The sequence below is a fragment of the Vombatus ursinus genome, unplaced genomic scaffold (genome assembly GCF_900497805.2).
Source record: "Vombatus ursinus unplaced genomic scaffold, bare-nosed wombat genome assembly UNPS02014812.1, whole genome shotgun sequence".
Classification (NCBI taxonomy): domain Eukaryota; kingdom Metazoa; phylum Chordata; class Mammalia; order Diprotodontia; family Vombatidae; genus Vombatus; species Vombatus ursinus.
In genome coordinates, this window is record NW_020954590.1 from 31,561,625 (window position 1) to 31,586,228 (window position 24,604).

Sequence of the window (24,604 nt, forward strand, 5' to 3'; positions counted from 1 at the left end):
ACTCAAGTGGAACATGAAGAGGTAAATAGGAAAGAGAAATCATAAGAAACTTATTAAGGTTGTACTGTTTATATTCCTGCATGGAAAGATGATATCTGTAACTCATGAGACCTTTGTCAGTATTGTTGGAGGGGAAAAAATCATATGTAGGTATATATAGATACAGATTGATAGATAGATAGATGATAGATAGATAGATAGATAGATAGATAGATAGATAGATAGATAGATAGATAGATAGATAGGTAGGTAGATAGAGGGCATGGGCTGAGTTGAAGATGAAAGAGTCATATCTGGAGAACAAAATTAAGGGGTGAGAGAGGATTACACTAGGAGAAGAAGAAAGGGAGAGGTAGAACAGGGTAAATTATCTTACAAAAAACAGAAAAAAAGGCTCTTACAGTGGAAGGGAAATGGGGGAAGGTGAGAGGGAATGAGTGAATCTTATTCTCATGGGATTTGACTTAAGGAGGGAATAACATACACACTCAGTTGGGTATGGAAATCTGTCTTACCCTACAGGAAAATAGGGGGGAAAGGGACAAGAGAATAGGGGGATGATAGAGAGGAGGGCAGATAGGGAAAGGGGGTAATCAGAAGCAAATACTTCTGAGGAGGGACAGGGTCAAAAGAAAGAATAGAATAAATGGGGGAAGGCAGGATAGGATTAAGGGAAATAGAGTTGGTTTTTCACAGCATGTCTACTATGGAAGTGTTTTGGATAACTGCACATGTATAACCTATACTGAGTTGTTTGCCTTTTCAATGAGGGTGGGTGGGGAGGGAGGAAGGGAGAAAATTTGGAACCCAAAGTTTTAAAAACACATGTTTAAAAAAATGTTTTCACATGCACCTGCGAAATAAGAAATTAAGGAACTGGGGTACAGAAATCTATTCTGCCCTACAGGAAATTTGAAGGGGAAGGGGATGAGAGAAGGGGGGGGAGATAGAAGGGAAGGCAGACTAGGGGAAGGGGTATTCAGAATGCATGCCATCTTGGGGTGGGGGGAGGGGCGAGATGGGGTGCAAATTTGGAACTCAAAATCTTCTGGAAGTAAATGTTGAAAACTAAAAATAAATAAATTTAATAATTAAAAAAATTAGAAAAAGAAATTATCAAGGAAAACTGCCCTAATATTCTTGAACCAGAGGGTAACATAGAAGTTACAAGAATCCATCAATCATCTCCTGAAAGAGATCACCAAAGGAAAACTCCTAGGAATATTATAGCCAAATTCCAGAGTACCCAGGTTAAGGAGAAAATATTGCAAGGAGCAAGAAAGAAACAATTTGGAATACAATCAGGATACCAAAAGATTTAGCAGCTTCTACATTAAGGTACTGGAGGGCTTGGAATATAATATTCTGCAGGTCAAAGGAAATAGGATTACAGTCAAGAATCACCTACACAGCAAAACTGAGTATAATCCTTCAGGGGAAAAATGGATATTCAGTGAAATAGAGGACTTTCAAGCATTCTTGATGAAAAGATCAGAGCTGAATAGAATATTTGACTTTCTAATACAAGACTCAAGAGAAGCATGAAAAGTTAAATAGGAAGAGAAATCATAAGGATCTTAAAGTTCAACTGTTTACATTCCTGCAGGGAAAGATGATATTTGTTACTCATGAGACCTTTCTCAGTATTAGGGTATATATATATATATTATATATAGGGTATATATTATATATATTTTTTCATATATATATATTTACATATATTTATATATATGTGTGTGTATGTGTATATATATATTTATATATATGTGTGTGTGTATGTGTATATATTATATATATTATATATAATATATATGTATATATATATTATATATATAATGGGTGTGTGTGTGTGTGTGTGTGTGTGTGTGTGTGTGTTTACACACAGAGGGCACAGGGTTAGTTGAATGTAAAGGGGTGATATCTAAAAAATAAAATTAAGGGGTGACAGAAGATTATACTGGGAGAAGAAGAAAGGAACAGGTAGAATTGGGTAAATTATCTCACATAAATGAGGCAAGAAAAAGCTTTTACAGTGGAGGGGAAGAGGGGGATAAGTGAATCTTAGTGTCATCAGATTTGGCTTAAGGAGGGAATAACATACATACTCAATTAAGTTCAGAAATCTATCTTACCCTACAGGAAAATAGGAGGGGAGGGGATGGGGGAGGCTGATAGAAAGGAGGGCAGATTGGGGAGGGTTAATCAGAAGCAAACACTTTTGAGGAGGGACAGTGTCAAAAGAGAATAGAATAAACAGGGCGAAGGATAGGATGGAGGGAAATATAGTTAGTCTTTCATAGCATGATTATTATGGAAGTGTTTTGCATGTCTAATACATGTATAACCTATATTGAATTTCTTGCCTTCTCAATGAGGATGGATAAGAAAGGAAAAAGGGAGAGAATTTGGACCTCAAACTTTTAAAAATGAATGTTAAAAATTTTTTTACATGCAACTGAGAAATAAAATATACAGGCAATGGGGTATAGAAATCTATCCTGCCCTACAGGAAAATAGAAGGGGAAGGGGATAAGAAAAGGGAGGGTGATAGAAGGTGGGCAGATTGAGAAAAGGGGTATTCAGAATGCATGCCAGATTAGGGGGGAGGGGAGAGATGGGGAGAAAATTTGGAACTCAAAATCTTGTGGAAGTGAATGTTGAATACTAAAAACAAACTGATGGTGGAAAAAAAAAAAGATGAACTCTCCTTCCTGGATTGTGACCCAGATCTGAGTATGGGCAAAGCAACAGAGTACTGCCTCAGTGCTGCACAAAAGATCCCTCTAATCTCCTTCTGACCAGTTGTTCAACCCTCCTGGGTTGAGAGCTCCAGAAATAGCCACTCCTGCTGCTGATTCAGTTACTCCCAAGGCCTACTCCTGGTTTGCTGTGCCCAAAGCTATGCTGAGGCAGCCTGTGGTCCACTTTTACCAAGGTGAGACACACCTTTCCTGCTGACCATCTAAGTTGTTTTTGTTGTCTCTTTTCTGAGAGTTCTGGAAACTGCCACTGCTGTCAGTGATTCAGTCACCTCAATACCTGCTCTGGGTTACCTGGGTCTGGTCTGGGCTAGTGCGGCCTGCACTGAACTGTACTCGTTTCTTACCCTGGTGCAACAGACCTTTCCTGCTTACCTTCCAAGTTGTCTTGGGTTGGAAATTTGTTTCATTCCTTCTTGTTGTGGGTTCTGCTGCTCTCAAATTTGTTTAAAGTCATTTTTAAAGGTATTTGGAGGGGTTTGGGAGAGACCTCAGGTGAGTCCCTGCCCTTACTTCACCATCTTGGCTCTGCCTCTGCATAATAACATTCTGTGGTCAGATTCTTTTTTGTTGTTCTTTAGTTCATGTTTTTTGGCTTTTTTCCTTTTTAAATTTGAGCTATGCTCCCAGGGAAGGGGCACTGTCTCAGCCTTCTTTTCCAGGGGCTGCAGGCCCTGGCTATTTACCTGTCGCTCTACTGATGTTGCCCTGAGATCCTCATTTATAATGCTGCACTGAGAGGCTATGGTGGAGGGGTGACTGGCTCTTTTGGAGGCCATAGAGATCTGATAGCTTACCTGGTGCTATCAGGGTCCTAGTGCTAGCAGTTGACAAGTGCTGAGGCTGGTGGGATGTTTCTGTTTTCCCTGGGTACACTGAAACACATGGTAATCTGTCCCTAGAGGTGGCCTATTTACCCAAGGCTACACTGAAGCAAGTGGTGGTTGTCAGAGATGGAGTCTGCCTATTCCCCTGGCTGTGCTGAGGCAAATGGGGGTCCTGGCCTTGGTGTTTGCATGCTCTGCCACACTGGGGCTCAGGATTTCCTCCTGGTTTCCTGAGGTGGGGCTTGCTGTTGTTGGCTTGTTGGCTTCCTGTCCTGAATTGTGTTCTCCTTTTACCCCAGTGAAACAGGCCTTTCTTGCCAATCTTCTAAGTTTCTTGGGCTAAAAGATTGTTTTGACCCATCTTTTTGCTTGTTCTGCTTTTCAAGGATTTGTTTTGGGATACCATTTTGTCATTGTTTGGAGGTGAATATGGGAGAGTTGCAGTGATTTACTGCTTTTCCACCATCTTGTCATCTTTTATTTCTGAGACAATTAACTGTAAACAAAGTTTTTCCAAATGTTCCTAATCTATTACCCTTTACTTTAGTTTTCTGGCTGTCTTCAGGGTATTATTGAATTATAGCTTCAGGAGATCCATTATATAATTATGCTGCAATCTACTATGCTTAATGTCTTCCTTTCGGGCTCTGTTTCAACAAATAGCCCCTTTTCCTTTCTTCTTCATTGTGTTTCATGTCTCTGAAACCAAAGCTTTCCTCATACAATGCACTGACCCAGTACTCTCCTACTGCATTTCCAGAATTAATTGACATCTATAAATTTCTCCATGCCTCAGTTTTTTTTTTTCTGGTGATAATCCTGAGCTACCCACTCACTGCTCATCAGTGCACTCCTAGAAAATAATTTAGTTATGTGCCTTTTTATTACTTACTTTCTATAAATAAGAAATTTTATGAATGATATTTTAAAAATAATGCTGTATTCTTGAACTAAATTTAAGTATGCAAAGTACTTTCTTATATGTTATTTTATTTGATCCTCACAAGACTCCTGTAAAGGTGACAGAACAGGTTTCCTAATTCTTATTTGACAAATGAAGAAAGGAAGATTCACATGTGGCAAGAATCTTTCCCAATGTCACAGAACTAATTAGTAGTAAGGCAGCACTAAAATGCAGACCTTTAAACATTAAATCTAGTGTGCTTGCCACTAGTCTAAGCTGATTCCTTAGTTTGACTGCTACCATCTCCCAAGTCAGAATTAAGAATAAAAAAGAAAGTCAAGTCATCTGCTATTGCCATATCTATCTAACTATCTATCTATCACTATGGCATATGTTTGTATGTGTGTATGTATGTATATGTAAATGTATATATACACACACACGCATATTTGTTAATCTGAATAATGGTAATAAACATATAATATTTATGTTTAATACTTACAAAGTTAATTATCTTCAGAATTTTTCATATTTGTTATTAGATTTCATTTTATAATGCAATGCAGAACTTACCCTGGAGTGGAACATCAATTTTATATTACTCCATATTACTTCAGCTGTAGTCTTAATTACAGCAAAGTACAAGTCCTGAAATGTTTGTTTTAATTGGATTTTCCCCCTCTTTCCCTTGCTAGCAGTCTACAGTAGACCAACATTCACACTAGCCTACAAAAGTCCTGTAGGGGACACATAACTTATTTAAATGAGCCATTACTTCTGCTAAGGCAAATTGTTGATTAGAAGGAACTGCTTATTAATTATTTTAGCAGCTGAAATAAGGGAAAGGAGAAATGTAATTAGCTCAGTACCTTATTAACCATATGCCAATATTAACTGGGAATAAATAATAAACTACAATTCTTGGAAAGTATTCAATTTCCAGAAAAGTCACTCAGTTAACAGCCAATTAAACACCACATCATTCAACTACAATAATATGTTGTATTAAGCACTCAGAGCTGAAATGAAATCTAAATGTCAGGAGAAGACAACTGATTATAAAGTTTTTCCTTTAAAAGTTAAAGTGGTAAAAATGAAGCTCTTAAAGCTGTTTAGCTTCTAAAGTTAAGATGGAAACTTGGAAGCACTGTGCTTGCATCATAGTTCTGTGTTTGTGTACTGATTGGAAACACAGATAAAAAGACACTTTTGATTGAGACCCCATCCAGCATAAAATATATACAGTAAAATATTTGTCTTTAGGATATTTCTACAGAAAAAAAGGAGAATGCAAGATAGAAACTGAACCTTTTGTGATGTGGAAAAAAAAATTAGGTGAATTTTCAATGGATAAATTTAATCTCCTTCAGAAGAGGAGGCCTGCTAGGGTGTCTGATTCAAACTATGCTTGGGTGAATTTTGATCAAGCAGTTTTGAATGCATAGTGCTCCCACTTCTGAAATTGAAGATTTTAAATTGGAACCAGACTTAGGGGAGCTTAGTTATCTTTCCCTCTGTGCTTCTGAGGTAAGTGGAAGTCCATCCTATTTCTCAGCTGAGAATTACATTCTTTTTCTCATTGTTTATATTTTCAAAGACACCCAATGACGGTCATTTTGTTGTTTGTTTTCTACTGTTGGTTTCCTTTGGCTCACCTAAAAATATATTGATGAGAACAAACCAGTGTATTCTAGAGGCTAGTTCTGTCCTTAGATGACATTCCTTTCTGGGAAATGGTCATACATTCAGTATTTTAATTTCTAATTTAGTTAAAGGTTGTGGTTTATCTCCATAGTGCATGCATATTGCTTTACTTGCTGTTGCTTTCTGGGGAAAAAGAAAGAAAGAACTGGAGAATAGCAAGAACATGAGGGAAACCAGTTTGTTATCCTTCACAACAGGTCTCTGGTGGCTAAGTTTGAGATGCTGCTAAAGTCATACATATGACTTCTGTGTTAGCAGGTTGCTTCCTGGAGTTTTCATAGCGACATTTCAGTTCCTTCTGATACATATGAATATTTAATCTGTCCCAGGTAGGATGATAAGAATAGTGGGAAAGGTTTGAAAGGTGGCCTAATAAAGGTAGATGCAGGGCTTTTCTAGAGACCCTGTTGTACCCTTTCCTAAAAAGGAGAATACCTCACCTAGATGTCCTCAATATTTACTCAAGTCTTAGAGCCCAAAATATATCAAAATCAAAAGTTCTGGAACCAAACTTTACCTGGGATTAAGATTATTTAAAGAAATCAAACCCAGTTTGAGGGTAGAGAACATGCCAGATTTGCCTTTAATTCCCAGACCAAAATTTGGCAGAATGTAATTTACCTACAGAACTTCTCTCATAGTAAATTTAAGTAGGTTCTCTGTAATAATTGTCTTTTGTGCAGTTATTGAAACTGTACATTGAATATTAAGGCTGCATGTTGAATGTCTTTTTCTAGAGGAGAAACTAACACTGTCCCCATCACACAGAAATAATGATAATGATGATGATAATTATAATAATGATAATGATAAAGATAAATGGATGACAGATAGTTTACACCCCTACCAGAGAAAATAGAGTTACAATGTTTGTTATGAATTCTTTAATTTGAAAATGATGCACACATACTAGAGTGCTTGTATTTTTTATCTTTTTTCTTATTATCTTCTGTATTTTTTTCTCATATTAGAAAGGTGATTTTATATTACATTTTACTTTTGTTTTTCTCTGTAGCTTAGAAGGGGATCATAGAACACATCCATTTTTCTACCTTTCTTCTCTCTCTCTCTTTTTTTTTTCCCTGAGGGCTGAGAGGCCCTGACACTTCATATTTTTTTCTGCCTAGTGAAGAGCTCCAATGGACCCATATAATCATAATCCAATTAGACATTAGGAAAAAATATTTACTTCTCTCCTATTTTCCTGAAAATACTTTCATTGCAAATCACAAAATTCATTTTAGATGACAATATTCTTTCTTTCTGTGTATAGCTCTTATCCTGTTTATGAGTCTTAGTTCTATGCTTTGGACTTTTGTGGATATGCCGTCTCTGACTGACTATGAGTAGATGTGATTTATTATTAGAAATTCATAAAGTTAAGTTGTTAATGTAATATAGTTATCTGATTGAGTTAATTCCAATTTCAATGAACAATAAGTTGCATGCTTGTCCGTGGCCTATTTTTTTCCAATATGTTCGATGAATATTTTAATTTGGTACATTTACACTCTGGTTTTCCAAAAGACTGTGAAAATGTTCAGTGTTGTGAATAATCACAAGTAATGCTGCCAAAACAAAAAGATCCCAGATTCATGAAACTCATGTATATGTCAAAGAATCTTATTTTAATGAAAGGGTTCTTGCTAATAGCAGTATGGGACCAGTCCTTGGTACTGCTATCCTTGCAACTTCTTAATTCCTACAACTAGAATATTTATTGACCCTCTGATGTGATCTCACCTTATATCTCACGATGTCTCAAAATTTTTCTTCATCTAAGAAAATTCCCTTCAAACCAGATTCTGATATGGGATGAACTTAACACCCTTAACAACATTTTCTGGCATCTTAGGGGTGTTTTCTAGTTGTTCAGTCTCCTTCATAATATATGGTACCCAAAAATGAAAAAAAAAATAGGTAATCTAACCATGCCAGAATTCAATTCCATGATGGAATTGTGGTGATTCTGAATTCAAAATAAAATTTGATCCATTTTTTAGGTTTTTCCAACACATTGTTCACTCATGCTGAACTTAGACCAACTGCTATTAGACATGTTATTTCCATCTTGTATTTCTGAAGAAGATTTAGCAGTTTAAGAGTATACATTTATCCCTGAGAAATTAAATTATTTTAGACTTAACTCAGTATCCTAGCTTGTCACTATCACTTGGAATTCTTATTCTTTCAAGTTTCTAAGATAATATGTTGAAGTACAGTTCTTAATCTGTATTGGTAAAGAGTTTATTCACTAGAACCGTATGCAGACATAAAAAAATACATATGTATTACACACAAAATATACTAAAAACAAAACCCTCCATCATCCAATATGTTAGCTGTACCTTTCAATTTTTCATCACCTGGAAATGACATGAGCATGTCATTTATGTTGTTTATATTTATGTTGTTTATGTTGTTATCAAAATAATTTAAATATGTTAAACTGTATTGATTTCAGCAGAGATCCTTGAATCACTTCTCCGAAGCCATGTTTCTAAATTGAAATTGATACTCTTTGTGTCTAGGTATCAAAGCAGTTCTTAGCCAAGCATGATGATTCATTCCTGTAATCCTTGCTAATAGAGAGGCTATGTTCTGAGCTGCAGTGAGCTAAATCAAACAAATGCCCCAATAAGCCTGGCACCAATTTGGTGAGCCCCTGAGAACAGTTTCCCAGTCCTTTAAAGAGAAACAAACTGGCCAAGGTCAGAAATGGATAAGGTCAAAGCTTTTGTACTGATATGTGATTGGGCATAAGAGGCTGCTGCACTTCCAGTCTGGGCAAGATAAGTTGACTCAGGCTCAAAAACAAACAAATTTTTTTTTAAAAAGAAATCTAAATTCATCATATTCTGTTATGGTCTATTGACCTGTTCAGTAGTCTCATCAATGAAGAAAATTAGATTATTCTTGTATAATCAATTCTTTTTATAAATTTAAAGTTTTTTTTAACAAGTATCTGTATTCTTTCACTCCCAATCCCTTCCCTCTGAAAAAAAAAATCACAACCCCAGCAAAACTTATACATAATCAAATAGAATATATCACTACATATTGACCATGTCTGATAAATGTGTGCATCCCTCTGCATAGCCAGTCCATGACCTCTCAGTTAGGAGGTAGGCAACAATCTCTGTCATACAGACAGAGTCATGCTTACATTGCAGTTCTCAGGAGTAAATTGTATCACCTTCATTTTCCATTAAAATGAAAATATTTTATCCTTATAAAGTCTTTTCTGTGTATTCACTTGCATTTAACTCTTTTCTGTTTCCCCTTCTTCTTATGCATGTATTTCAAAGTTTCTATTTAGCTCTGTTCTTTTCATTAGGATTAACTAAAAGTCCTCTGTTTTATTATAGATACATTTTAACCTCCCACAGAATTAAAAACTGTTTTGCTGGATCAGTTATTTTTTGTTATTAGTTTATTTCTTTTTGCTTTTCTGGATACTGTATTCCATACTATCTACTTTTTCATTATAGTGGCAGATGTCAAATTTTGTGTGGTTTCTTAGTATATGAATGCTTTCTTTTGGTTGCTAGTGGTATATTTTCTCTGAGCTGCAAGTGCTTGATTTTGGCTATTATGCTCCTTGGAGTTTTTATTGGGTGATTTCATTCAGGAAGTGATTGGTGGATTAATTCTGTTTTCACTTTTCCCCTTAGTTTCTAAGAGATCTGGGCAATTTACTTTCATGATTTCTTGAAAGAAATATCTAGGTTTCCTGTAATTTTTATCATTGTTTTCAGGCAATCAATGATACTTAAATTATCCTTCTTGATTAGTATTCCAGTTAAGTTTTTTTTAAAGTTTTTTTTTGTTTGATACATCACTTTGGCATCCCATGTACACTTTTCCCTCACCTTCCCTGAGAGCCATCTCATACAACAAATAGTATTTTTTTAAGAGAGATGAAAAGAAAAGCTTGATAAAACTGGTAGAGACATTGAGAAAGTATAAAAATGTGCAAAGCGTAACACCTATGGACTTTCTACATTCACATAGGATAGATAAGATATATGTTCTCATATTGCTTCCTTTAAATTCCACTTGATTTTTATAATCCTCATATATTACTTTTCATTTTTGGTGTTACTGTTCTTTCCATTTAAAATGTAATAGATTTATATATATATGTGTGTGTGTGTGTGTGTGTGTGTGTGTGTGTGTGTGTGTATATATATATAGTTTTCTTGGATCTATTTACTTCACTTTGCATCAATTCATATAAATTTTTCCATACATCTCTGTATTCATTACATATCTTTTTTATAGCACACTAGTATTCCATTACATTCATATATAACTACTTAGCCACAAGTATTTAGTCATTCACCGACGGGCATCAGATTTGTTTCTAATTCTTAGCTATTACAAAAAGAGCTGTATATGTATATATATATATATGTATATGTATATATATACATATATATACACATATATGTGTGTGTCCGTATGTATGTGTTTTAATATATAGGGACTTCCCTCCCCCCTTATCAATGTCTTTCTTGGTGTATAAGCCCAGTAACTGAGTCTCTGCTTCAGAGTATCGACATTTTATTCACGTCATCTGCATAATTCCAAATTGCTTTCCAAAATGGCTGTACCTTTGATAGCTCCACCAATAATACATTATCATTCCTATCTTCCCACACTCCTTTCAACATTGACTATTGTTATTTTTTGTAATTTTTACCAGTTTTCAGGGTGTGAGGTGAAACCTCAGGGTTGCTTTGATTTTCATTTCTCTTATTATTACTGATTTGGAGCATTTTAAAAATGTGGTTGTGAATACTTTGCAATTTTCCTTTTATGAATTGTGTGTTTATATCCTTTCACCATTTGTCTATTGGGGAATAGCTATTAGTGATGATAGATAGATAGATAGATAGATAGATAGATAGATAGATAGATAAATAGATAGATTATACATCTTAGATACCAAATCCTTATCAAAGAACTTTTTCCATAATCTGACCATTTCTCTTCTTATCCTGGATACATTAAGGTTGTTTGTGCAGAAACTTTTTGGTATCAAGTAATCAAAGTTATATAATTTATTTTTTGAAATTGCCTCTATCTTTCGTTTGGTTAAGAATACATCTCTTATCTGTAGCTGTGAGAGGTACATGATATGTTTCTCTTCTAATTTTTTTTTAATAATATGATATTTTATATTAAGGTCACACATACATTTAGAATGCATTGTGGAGTATGATGTGATGTGTTGATCTAAGCCTAATTTCTAACAGACTTCTTTCAAGTTTTCCCAGCAGTATTTAATAAATTGGGATTTTTTCCCCTAGGTAACATATTTTTCCTCTTTATCAGATATTTGATTATTTAATTCTATTGTATCTGAATCTCCCTTGCCTAGTTTATTACATTAAACTAGCTCTCAATTATTTAACCAATACCAGATGCTTTTGATGACTACTATATGAAAATTGTTTTATTAAATATAATATACATTACATTTTAATTTGAAAGTATTTTGATGTTTTGACTTCTTTTAATATTAATCATTGTCACTGAAGTCCCTTCTTTTTGTTAATGTTAACTTTCATTATTACCTTCATCTCACCCTATGATGCAACAGATATTTGTTAGTCAATTAGTATGTGCCAGGTTCTGTATTATATAGATCCTGGGAATAGGACAGCAAAAATGGAAGAGTCCCTGCCCTCTAGGATCTTACATTCTATTGAGAGAATTAAAAAATACAACTAAAATAAATGCAAGGTAGTTTAGGGAGATAAGAATCTAGTAATTACAGGATCAAGAAAAAAATTCTGAAGCTTGGGATAGTGCCTTCCCACCCCTGGATGAGCAAAGCCAAACTTTGAAATAAAGTTCAAAACCATGAAATAGTCTAGAAGAATGAACAAACCACAACCACAAGAACAACAACAACAAACTTCACCATAAAAAAAAAAAAAACTACTATGATGGCAGGGAAGACCAAGACATAAACTAAGAAGACAGTGTAAAATAGATGTAAACAAAACCTCAAAGCAAAAGATAATGGGACCTAAGTCTAATGAGAATTCTTCCTAAAGAAAGAGACTAGGAGTGCTAGAGGAAAAATCTGGAAAAAAGATGAGAGTCAAAGGCAGAGTCAAAATGGCAAATTAGAGAAGCACTCAGCTGAGCTCACCTAAATTTGCCTCCAAACAACTTTAATAACATCTAAAATCAAATTCTGGAGTGTCAGAAACAATAACAGTTTGGGTGAAACAATTTTCCAGCCTAAGACAACTTAGGAGGATAACAGAAAATGTCTATCTCACCAAGATAGTGATTGGGCATGGAGACCAGGGCCACACCAAGGACTCAGCAGCAGGTCTTGGAAGCTGCATGGGTAAAGGCAGTTTCAGGAGCTCTCAGCCCATAGACAGTGAGAGATGGGAGTGTCAGATAACTGGTCAGGAAGAGATAGCAGGAGACCTTTTGCTAATGTTGGATTCAGGATCCAGTTGCATTATGCATGTGCAGTTCTGGGTCATAGGAGTTCTGGGCCAAAAGGAGAGGTAAGACTTGAAGTCACAAAGGAGTAGAAGCACAAGTTGTGGTTCAAGGATGGAGAGGACTACTTGTGGTCATTCATGAGGGAGAAGAGACCCTGGTCGCAATTCCAAGACAGAGGAGTGCCCTAGCAATTATAATTGCTGAAGAATGTGGGACATGGTTACAGTCCCAGGGCCAGGAAAAGTGCTAGCACTGATGGCTACAGGGGAACAAGGTCCCTTCATGGTTAAAAAACAGAGCACAGGGCAGGAGAGCAGTGACCACACATCTCCTTAAATCTCTGTATTATTACATATCTTTTTTTATAGCACACTAGTAATCCATTACATTCATATATAACTATTTAGCCACAAATATTTAGTCATTCACCAATTGATGGGCATAAGATTTGTTTCTAATTCTTAGCTATTACAAAAAGAAGCACCAAAAGTATACAGACTGCCAAAGCTAGCTCTAAAAAGATCAGAAAGAAAGGCCTGAAGCTTGGGAAATGCTCCTTCTACCTCAGGAGCATGGACCAAATTTAATATAAACTTAAAGTCAAGAAACAGGGTGGAAGATGAGATAACAACAACAAAGAAAGAAACTGACAACAGAAAGTTACTATGGTGACAAGGAAGAACAAGACACAAGCTCAAAAGCAGATGATGAATTTAAACAGCTGTATGCAAAGGCTAAAGGAAAAATGTAATTTAGTCAAAAGCCCAAAAAGAATGCCTGGAAGAGTACAAAAATAATTTTAAAATTCAAATAAAAGACATTGAAAAAATTGGGGAAAAATGACAGTGAGGCAATAGAATCATGAAAAAGAAGTCAACAGCTTGAAAATAGAGCCACAAAAATATTAAAGAAAATAGCTAAAAAAAAACCTAATTGGCCAATTATTAAAAGAGGCACAAAAATCTAATGTAGAAAAGAATGCTTCAAAAAATAAAATTGGCTAAACTGAAAAAGAGGTACAAAAATTCACTGAAGAAAAGAACTCTTTAAGAAGTAGAATTGAACAAATGGAAAATTACTTTTAAAAGCTCATAGAAGAAATTAATTCCTTAAAAATTAGAATTGTGAAGGTTGGGCCAAAATGGCAGAGCAAGGAAGCAACTCAACTGAACTCTCTCAATTCATCTCCAAGCAATTATATAATAATGCCTCAAAATGAATTCTGGAATGATGGAACCAGCAAAAGGATGGGGTGAAACAAATTTTCCCCCAGACAACTTAGTTGGCAGAAAAGGTCTGTTTCACTTGGGTAAAAAGGGAGCACGGTCCAGTTCAGGTGGCAGTTAGGCAAGCAAACAGCAGGCTGCACTCCAGCAAGTCAATTGAGAGGCTCCAAGACCCAGAGTAGGTAAAAGCAACAAGGCCCCTCAGCACTAGTACAGCAGGCCAGTAGCTAAGTCCTGTACCCCAAATGTAGCAGGCCAGTGGAGAAGCCACACACCCACTGCCACAACAGGTTAGTGCCAAGGCCCCAAGACCTCAGCACAGCAGGCCTGCAATTAGGTCTTGTGGTCCTAGAGCAACAAAACTGAGGTGAGGACCACATCTCTGGGAAAAGAAGCTTGGGACACTGCCCCATATGCCTCAGAAGCAGAACACAACTTTAAAAGTCCAAACATAGGGTGAAAAATGATTAAAATAAAAAAGCACCTGATGATAGAAATTTACTCTGATGACAGGGGAAGAACAAAAGAAACTCAGAAGAGGACAAGCATGTCAAAATGTCTAAATATGGAGCCTCAAAGAAAAATGTGAATCAGTGTCAGGCCCAAAAATCACTCCTGGAAGAACTCAAAAATGATTATAAGAAATAAATAAGAGAGGGAAAAGAAAAATTGGGGAAAGCAGATGAGCAAGAGAATCATGAAAAAACAGTCAACAGCCTGGAAAAAAGAAAACTCCTTAAAAATTGCAATAGGCCAAATGGAAAAGGAGGCACAAAAGGTCACTGAAGAAAATAATTTCTTAAAAATTAAAATTAGAAAAGTGGCAGCTAATGACTCCATGAGAAATCAAGAAACAATCAAGCAAAATCAAAAGAATGAGAAATGTAGAATATGTCACAGGAAAAACAAAAGATCTAGACAGCATATCCAGGAGATATAATATGAGAATTATTAAACTACCAAAATCAGAAAAAGCACCTGGACATCATATTTCAAGAAATTATTAAGGGAAAGACTCGTGATATTCTAAAATTGGAAGGTAAAATAGAAATTGAAAGAATCCACCTATTAGCTCCTCAAAGAGATTCCAAAATTAAAACTCTTAGAAATATTATAACCAGATTTTAGAAATTGCAGGTCAAGGAAAATATACTGCAAGCAGCCAAAAAAGAAACAATTAAGATATCATGGTGCCACAGTCAGAATTACACAGGTTTTAACAGCTACTACATCAAATGATCATAAAACTTGGAATATAATATTCTGGAAGGCAAAGGAGCTAGGATTATAACCAAAAATCACCCACATAAGGAAAGTGAGCATAATCTATCAGGAGGAAAATGGACATTCAATGGAATAGAGAATTTATAAGCATTCCTGATGAAAAGACCAGAACTGAACCAAAAGTTTGATTTTCAAATATAAGAATCAAGAGAAACATAAAAAGGTAAACAGGGAAGAGAAAACATAATGGATGCAATAAGGTTAAACTGTTTATATCCCTATTCAGGAAAATGATACTTGTAACTTAAAAATTGTATCACTATTAGGGCAGTCAAAAGGTGTAAACATAGATAGAGGGTGCAGGTATAAGTTGACTTTGATAGGATGATATCCAATAAATAAATAAATAAATAAATAAAAAGATAAATAAATAAATAAAATATATAAATAAATGAATGAACAAGATGTGAGAAAGGATCGCACTGAGAGAAGAGGGAAGGGGAAACTAGAATGGGGTAAATTATCTCACATTAAGAGATGCAAAAGACCTATTTCAGTGGAGAGAAAGACAGAGGTGGGTATTGATTGCACTTTATTCTCACTGGAATAGGCTTAAAGTGAGAATAACACACTCAGATAGATATAGAGATCTATCTTACCCTATAGAGAAATAGTAGAGGACAGGGATATAGAAAGAGAGGAGGGGTTTGATAGAAGGCAAGGCATATTGTGGGGGGAGGCAGTGGTCAGAAAGAAAACACTAGTGAGGAGGGGTAGGTTGGGGGGTGAGAGACAGAGACAGACAGAGAGACAGAGACAGAGACAGAGAGACTGACAGAATTTTAAATAGGAGTAAAATAAGATGGAGAGAAATACACAGTTTATGATCATAACTGTGAATGTGAATGGTATGAACTTACTCATAAAACAGAAGCAGATAACAGAATGTATTAAAAACTAGAATCCTGCAATATGCTGTTTACAGGAAACACATTTGATACGGAGATACATACATAGAATAAAAGTAAGTTGCTGGACAATAATATTTTATACTTCAGCTGAAATTTTTTAAAAAAGCGTATGTAGCAATCATAATTTAAGAAAAAGCAACAATAGATCTAATGTAAAAAGATAAAAGAAGGAAACTACATCTTGCAAAAAGGTACCATAGACAATGGAGTAATATCAATACTAAATTTATATGTAGTAAATGGTATAACATCCATATTTCTCTATGTGAAGTTTAAGTAGTTATAGGAATAAGTGGACAACGAAACTATCTTCATGGTGGGCACTCAACATTCCCCTCTCAGAACTAGATAAATCTAACCAAAAAAATGAACAAGAAAGAAGTTTAGGAGGTGAAGAGAATTTTAGAAAAGTTAGATATGAGACTTCTAGAGAAAACTGAAGTGGATAGAAAGAAATATATCTTTACTTCAGCAGTACATGGCACCTAAACAAAGACTGACCATGTATTAAGTCATAAAAACCTCACACCCTAATGCAGAAAGGCAAAAATATTTAAATAATCCTTTTTCAGATCATAATGCAATAAAATGACCTTTGATAAAGGGCCATGGAAAGAGAGAGTAAAAATTACATGCAAACTAAATAATCTAATTCCAAAAAATGAGTGAGTCCATGAACAAATAGAAACAATATAAAAATTTCATTAAAAAGAATGACAACAATGAGACAACATACCAAAATTTATGGGATGCAGCCAAAGCAGTATTTAGGAGAAAATTTATATCTGTAAATGCTTACATCAATAAAATAGAGAAAAAGCAGATAAATGAATTGGGAATGCAACTAAAATAATAATAAAAAAACTAGAAAATGAACAAATTAAAAATCTTCAATGGGGAATGGCTAAAAAAGCTGTGGTATATGATTGTAATGGAAATGTAAAGAAGTTTGATTTCAAGAAAAAACCTAGAAAGACTTTCATGAACTGATGTAAAGTGAAGTGAACAGAACCAGGAGAAAATTGTACACAGGAACAGAAATATTGTATTATGAAGAACTGTGAATGACTCAGATATTCTCAGCAATACAATGATGCAAGACAATCCCAAAGAACTAATGATGAAGCACTATCCACTTCCAGAGAAATAACTGGTGTTTGAATATAGACTGAAACATGCTATTTTTTCACTTCTTCCATTTTTTTCCTTTGTTCAAGTATTCTTATATAAAATTACTAATATGGAAATATTTTACATAATTGCACATGTCTAACCTATATCTGATTGCTTACCATCTCATGGAGGGAGGAGGGAAGAAAAGGAAGGAAGGAGAGATAGAATTTGGAACCTAAAACTTTAAATAAAAATGTTTAAAAAAAAGAAAAAATAATCCCCAAATGAAACACCAAATTGGAAACCCTGAAAATCAAAGAGAGATTAATAAAATTGAAAGTAAGAAAATCATTGAACAAATAAATAAAAGTAGGAGATGGTTTTATAAAAAAAAACACAGATAAACCATTGGTTAGTTTGATTTAAAAGAAGAAAATCCAATTACCATATCAAAAATAAAAAATGCATATTTACCATCAATGAAAAATGAAACTAAAGCAATTATTAGGAGCTATTTTTCCAATTATATGAAAATAAATCTGCCAATCTAAGTGAAATGGATGAATATTTACAAAAATATAAATTGCCCAGATTTACAGAAGAAACAGAATGCAAATAGCCACATCTAAGAAAGAAAGAAAGAAAGAAAGAAAGAAAGAAAGAAAGAAAGAAAGAAAGAAAGAAAGAAAGAAAGAAAGAAAGAAAGATAGAAAGAAAGAAAGAAACTGAACAAGCCATCAATGAACTCCCTAAGAAAAATTCCCCAGGGTCAGATGGATTCACAAGTGATTTCTATCAAACATTTAAAGAACAATTAATTCAAATACTATATAAACTCTTTGGGAAAATAGGTGGAGTCCTACTAAATTCCTTTCATCACATAAATATGGTGCTAATACCTAAACCTGAAAGACTGAAAACAGAGAAATGAAACTGTGGGCCAATTACTCAAATGAATAATGATGCAAAAAAAATTAAATAAAATACTAACTAGCAAAAATACTAGCAATTAAATGAGCAGCAAAAATACTATGTATAATAAATAGCAGATATATACAGTGATATATAACAAGGATCTTTATTATTCCCAACTTATGGATGAGGGTTTCATAGCTAATAGATATTTGAAGTGAGATTCAAACCCACCTCTCTAAACATGGGGTTTGATCTGCTGCTACAAACTGCTTTAAGGGGGGGGTTAAATCTTCATTGAAAGCTGACAAATTCCATTGTACCTTTTTAGGGAGTTAAAAATATTTGACTAGAAATGAATAGTTTCTTATACATATTTCTGTTATGTAGGAAAATAAGATAAAAACATCCTTTGAAAAGAGATCTTAGACTTACAGAATCTTAGAATTATCATAAACTTTAGAGGTCATTTAGTCCAACCTCTTACCAGATAGACTTTGGTAATCATTATCATTTCAGATGTTCTTGTATTTTCTTCTGCTTTCCCCCTCCAATGCTCATTAGAATTCTGTGCACATTTTGCATGTTGTTAAATCAAATGGAACTATTATAACAAGAGTGTTTATTAGAATTACAAACAGCATCATAAGTGACATTATTTTCAGAAGAAGGATATTTTTGAAGTTCTCTCAGTGTAAAACAAATCCTTCCAAGGTTGCACTTGGATAAAATCCTTTAATAGATTCTTGCATAATATAGAATATTTTGTATTATTTACAGCAACAATCTCACATTTATTAATTGGATAGAGAAAAATCCAAAGATATTCTTAGGTATTTTAGAGGTGGCACCTGAAAGATAATTGATGTTTTAATAGCAAGCTTATTCTTCTCCTCCCCACTGCTCATCATTTTAAAAGAATTAGGTAAGATTATAGCATGAGACAGCACAATTGACTGAATGAAATTCTGATCCTGACTGTTTATCATTTAGATGACTTTGGAGAGAGAAAAATGAATGTTGCTAATCTCATCATGAAAATATTTATCCCATATTATTGGGTATGGGACAATGATAATTAAAATATGAAGATGTTTAAAAATATTACCTGTTTTTAAATGAAAAATAACACCATCAAAATGTTAATTCTACAATTTTTCAGATGAATGTTTATTTTTGTCCCTGAAATTCATATTATCTTCTGATCTGAATGACTAATTATGAGGTCCTAAACATCATATAAGAGTATGATACACATTACTTTTTAATTTATATTAGGCTTTGTTCCCCAATTGATACTACATATAAAATTAAGTGGGTATATTAGTTTATAAGATTATTTTCATTAATTATGAAAAAGAGACTGCTTTGACATAGAATTCTTTATGATAAAGAATGATACAAAATGATAAAGAAAATGTTATCCAGAATGATCATGAACAGGGTGCTCTGGTTAGTTTAATATCTTGCTAAATTGAATTACTATAAATCATAGCAAACATGAAAATATATTATTTTGCTTTCAGGACTTTTTTTACAACGGTGTAGAGGACACATTACGGAGGTGAGACACTGTTGCAATATTCAAGGCTAGACATGATGATGGTCTAACTTAAGTTGATATATGTGTGGGAAGAAGGGGGCACATGAAGCATATTGTGGATATAGAATCAATCTTCACAACGTGGAAATGGGGCTTGAGGGAGAGGTAATAGTCTAAGATCTTTTGTAACTCAAGTAACTGGGAAGATGGCGGTACCCAAGGAAGAAATAGGGTTTTTGGAAGGAAAAGCAGTTTTACATGAGAAGATAATGAGTTCTTGTTTTTCTCATGTAAGATAATATATACGAATGTATTTTAAAGGTAAATGTTCTACTTGATCATTTTAATGACTATATTACTTCAAAGCATCATTAAGTTTTTGAAGAATCAAAACACAATAAAGTGCATTTAACCCTAGAATTCTATTGAACAAAATTTAATCCTTAGTAATGCACAAGACATTTCAGAGTTTTGCAATGTTTTAAAATCATAAGCATCAATTAGCATTATATGTTATTATAGATTTAGAAATGAAGTAGACAGAACTGAATATATATGCAATAGAAAACAAACCTCATGATGATGATGATGATAACAATAGCAATAAGATAGTTTATTTGTTGCTCTAAATCGCTATTGATCAGAGAAATGCAAATTAAAACAACTCTGAGGTAACACCTCACACCTATCAGAGTGGCTAATATGACAGAAAAGGAAAATGTTGCAAGTTGGAGGGGTTGTGGGAAAACTGAGACATTAATGCAGTAAAGTTGCAAAGGTAGAGCTGTGAATTGATCCAACTATTCTGGAGAGCTATTTGGAACTATGCCCAAAGGGCTATAAAGCTGAGCCTACCCTTTGATCCAGTAATACCATTGCTAGATCTGTATCCCAATGACACCTAAAAAGGGAAAATAACCTATTTGTACAAAAATATTTATAATAACTCCTTTTGTGGTGACTAAGAATTGGAAATCAAAAGGGATGCTCATCAATTGGGGAATGGCTAAAGAAGCTATGGTATATGATTGTAATGGAATATTATTGTGCTATAAGAAATGACAAGCAATATGGTTTCAGAAAAACCTGGAAAGACTTCCATGAACTGATGCAAAGTGAAGTGAACAGAACCAGTAGAACATTGTGCACATTAACAGCAATATTGTTTGATGAAGAATTATGAATGTCTAAGCTATTCTTAGCAATACAACGATGCAAGACAATCCCAATGGACTAATGATGAAGAATACTATCCACCTCCAGAAGAAGTGCAGATAGTGACTGCATATAGACAAGCATGCAATTTTTCACTTTTTTCTTTTTTTACTTTTATTCTTGTACAAAATGATGAATATGGATATGTTTTATTAAGTTCCTCATGAAGTACTAAGCAGACATTATGACTATACTGCTTTATGTTCAAAAGTCAATATGATCCTCCTGCAGTTATCAGGAATAAATGACAAGACCTTAACAGATTCTTAAAAATACAAACACACACACACACACACAAATGAGGGTGGGGTACACTTGATTGTTCTAACCATGTAAATATATTTACCTTTTCTTAAGTAAGAACATTTCTTGATAGAATCAATCAGAACTGAATATGAAGTGAACTTGTATCCATTTTAAAAAAAAAATTATGCCAGTTTATTTAAAAAAAAGCATACATTTTGTTTGGTATTAACTTGAAGACATTTGATCATGTTCTAAGTGATATATTTCACTTAAATTTCAATATTTTATATCAGGCAGTGAAAAAAGTAGAAGTCAATCTTTTTTTTTTTTTTGATTGTATGTGCTACATAATGGAGTTCACCCAGCATGTGATCTTGTCTGGCTTCTAATCCAAATATCTGTCCTCCTCATTCGAGTCAGCCCCAGCTGAAGGGGCTCCAGTCAAAGACCATAAAGTGGTCCATCAAATTCTGGGCTCCATTCTGTCCCAAACATGGTGGTCAGGATTTTTCAACCATGAGAAATTGTCCAGAGGCTAGGGCATTCCCTTGCTGGTGCTCACCAAGGCTGTGGGGAGCTGTTGCTGTTTCTGGTGTTGCTGTGAAGGGTGGCACATCAGTGTTTTTGTTCCAGCCATTACTGCTGCCCTGACTTCTTCTCCTTCTGGAGGTAAAGCTTGTTCTACTCCTCAGTTTCCTTTGCTTCTGAGCAAAGAAATCAGCCCAGGCATTGCTTGCTTGGGATTTCTTCAGCACAATCTAATTGACAATAACAGCATCTGACTCAAACTAGAGATGTTTGTGGTCATGATTTCTTAGATAGGTAAGTTTAAATATCATGTGACTCAGACTTTTTTCTTCAGCAAGGTCCCAGGCACATACCCTGTCAGAATCAATTGAAATGGGCTTCTGCTTAATCCAGAACTTTGTGCTGTCCTTTTGGTTAGTGACGGGGTCTATCTCCACTTTGTCTCCAGAGATACTTAGCTGCACATCCACAGTGAATCTGAGTTGGTGAATCATGCTGACTTTGAAAGATTTGTAATGGTGATGGACAGCATGTCTTGGACTGTGGCTATGTCAATCTGAGGATCCTCCTCTGAAATCCCTTCCTCTCTGGAACTGTTCTGTCACACAAGGCAGAACTCCAAAGTGCTCTGGCTCTCCAGGGTGCATTATAAGTCCATGGAGACATTGGACTCACTGTTTCTCCAGGCAATACTGAGGACCTGCTGCCCTCTGAGAGCCCTTCCTCCACTTCAGTGCCTTCTGTAAAGTGTCCTTCTTACTGTCCACCTGAGTAAGGGAGAATCCATGAGCAGCATTTATTTGAACAAAGAGCAACTGTTTGGAGGAGATGAATATTTTTCAACAAAAGCCAAAATACTAAAGCCAAATTTATGAATGGTCTCATTGGAATGCAGGGGAAAGAAGTCTGTGTCAACCTCACCATCGTCCTCAGCAATATGGAGACAATAAGCCCTGACGTTGTCATTCAACTTGTGTTCTCCTCCTTCACTTGTATACTGCCAGCAGATTAAACTGATTAGGTCATGCACATTGGTATGTGCTATGGCCACAACTGCCGTGGCTTGTGTACAATGGGAGGTAGATATCAATTTTTTTTGTTGCAGTGGTCCCTAGGTGACCTTTACCATCAAATTTGGAATACTCATTAAAAAGATTATTCAGCTGGAGTGGGCACTGCTCTAGACACAAGGAGAAGAGCAACTGTTTCTCCACACTTGAAGACTTGACTTTGAAGTTCTTCTTTTCAATCAATGAGCTGAGCTCCTCTGCTAAATGAAAAGCATTTCGTTCTTTCCATGAAACATTTTTGCATTTTATCTTGTTTTGTCTCTCTTTTTATAGTCACTCTAATCTTTGAGCTGTGTTTGAGCACCTTGTGATACCAAAGTCCCAGTTTGAGGTAATGTCAACAGATTGGGCATAGACATAGCCCTGAATTTCAACACTGCTCCCTGGCATTTCTGAGCCATTGTCTCCAGGCACCAAAGGTGAATGAAACATTTCCAGATCTGCATTGTGATCAATCATGACCAAACGTGACCATTTTACACATCCCCATGTCATCGCTTGTCACATAAGTTTGCAAGATATGAACCAGGATGATCACTGGGTTATCCAAGAAGTCCATTCTTTATGGAGACCAATTTCTTCAAAGTCTACTTTCTCCTCTTCATATTGTTTAAAGGGACCACTGGAATCCTTGAGGCAGGGGAGTGGGAAGAGGGTCAGTATCTGGGCTGGGGGCCCTCTCCCAGGACTGATTCTGCTCCACTTTCTGGGGCTCTACCTTTGTCTCAAGCCAGGTTCAGACTGCCCCTACAGCCAGAGCCATGGCTCAGAAGTTCAGGCACGGCACAGTGCCTCACTTGTACCCATTCTTGAATAAATAATGATTTAAGAGAAGTGTAATACCCAGAATTAATTAATTAATACCCAGAATTACTTTTCTGAAAGGTGGAACTATCTCAGAAACAGAGAATTATTCTGAAGGTGTAAAAACAGAAGAAGGAGCAGGATCATACAAAATTGAAAGGAACATTTGACCAGGGTCAACCAGGGAAAGGGGCAACAGAAGGCAGAACTGAGCTGTGGCAGAGATGGTAGATATCTGAAGTTATTATCTTTATAAATATCTTAATGCAGAAAGTTGTTGCTGTTGCCAGCAATTTTAACCACCTATCCATGGAATAAGGAGTTCCAATAAAAAGCTTCCTTTCCCCTTGCCTAACCATAGACATCTTAATATAATCTGCTGCTTCATTAGAATAATTCATTCAGAATTAAAAGATTAGAACTCTACAACTGAAGAAAATATCAAAGGTCAACTAGTGCAATCTCCTCTTTTTATAGATAAGGAAATAGCAGCTCAAGGAGGATAATAATTTCCCTTCAAAGACATTGCAATTCTGCCAGTGGCATAACTTGACTTTCTTGACTTTTGTGGAGACAAATGACATGCATTATTAAACAGGCATTTATTAATCTCAGACTAAGTGCCAAGCATTTCTCCTAAGAGTTGGGGAATTAAAAGAAATGAAAAAAAATAGTATCTGGCCTCAAGGAGCTTATATTCAAATGGAGAAGACAACATGCAGGTACATATATGATACATATGGAGTAAATTAAAAGTAAAGTATTAATGATGATGATGATGACAACATTAATGATAATGATAATATCATTTAACACTTTATGGTTTGTAAACCTTGGGAGTGGATGTAGGTTCTTTTATTATCTCCATTTTCCAGATGAAGAAACTGCAGAAGACAGAGGTTAAGTGACTTGCCCAAGTCACACAGCTACTATGTGTATGTTGCCAGATATGAACTCAGGTCTTCCTGATGCCTTGTCCATATTTCACTACATGAACTAACTAGGTTAAATGAGAAGAAAAGACCCTAGCAGCTTGGGCAAATTTGAAAACAAAATGAAACAAACAAACAAAAAAAAACTT

The 24,604-nt window shown here is 35.1% G+C and overlaps 1 pseudogene; it reads right to left on the reverse strand.

The window, feature by feature from the left end:
- Positions 1–21,757: 21,757 nt before the first annotated feature.
- Positions 21,758–23,278, reverse strand: LOC114054318 (annotated as a pseudogene).
- Between the last annotated feature and the right edge of the window lie 1,326 nt (positions 23,279–24,604).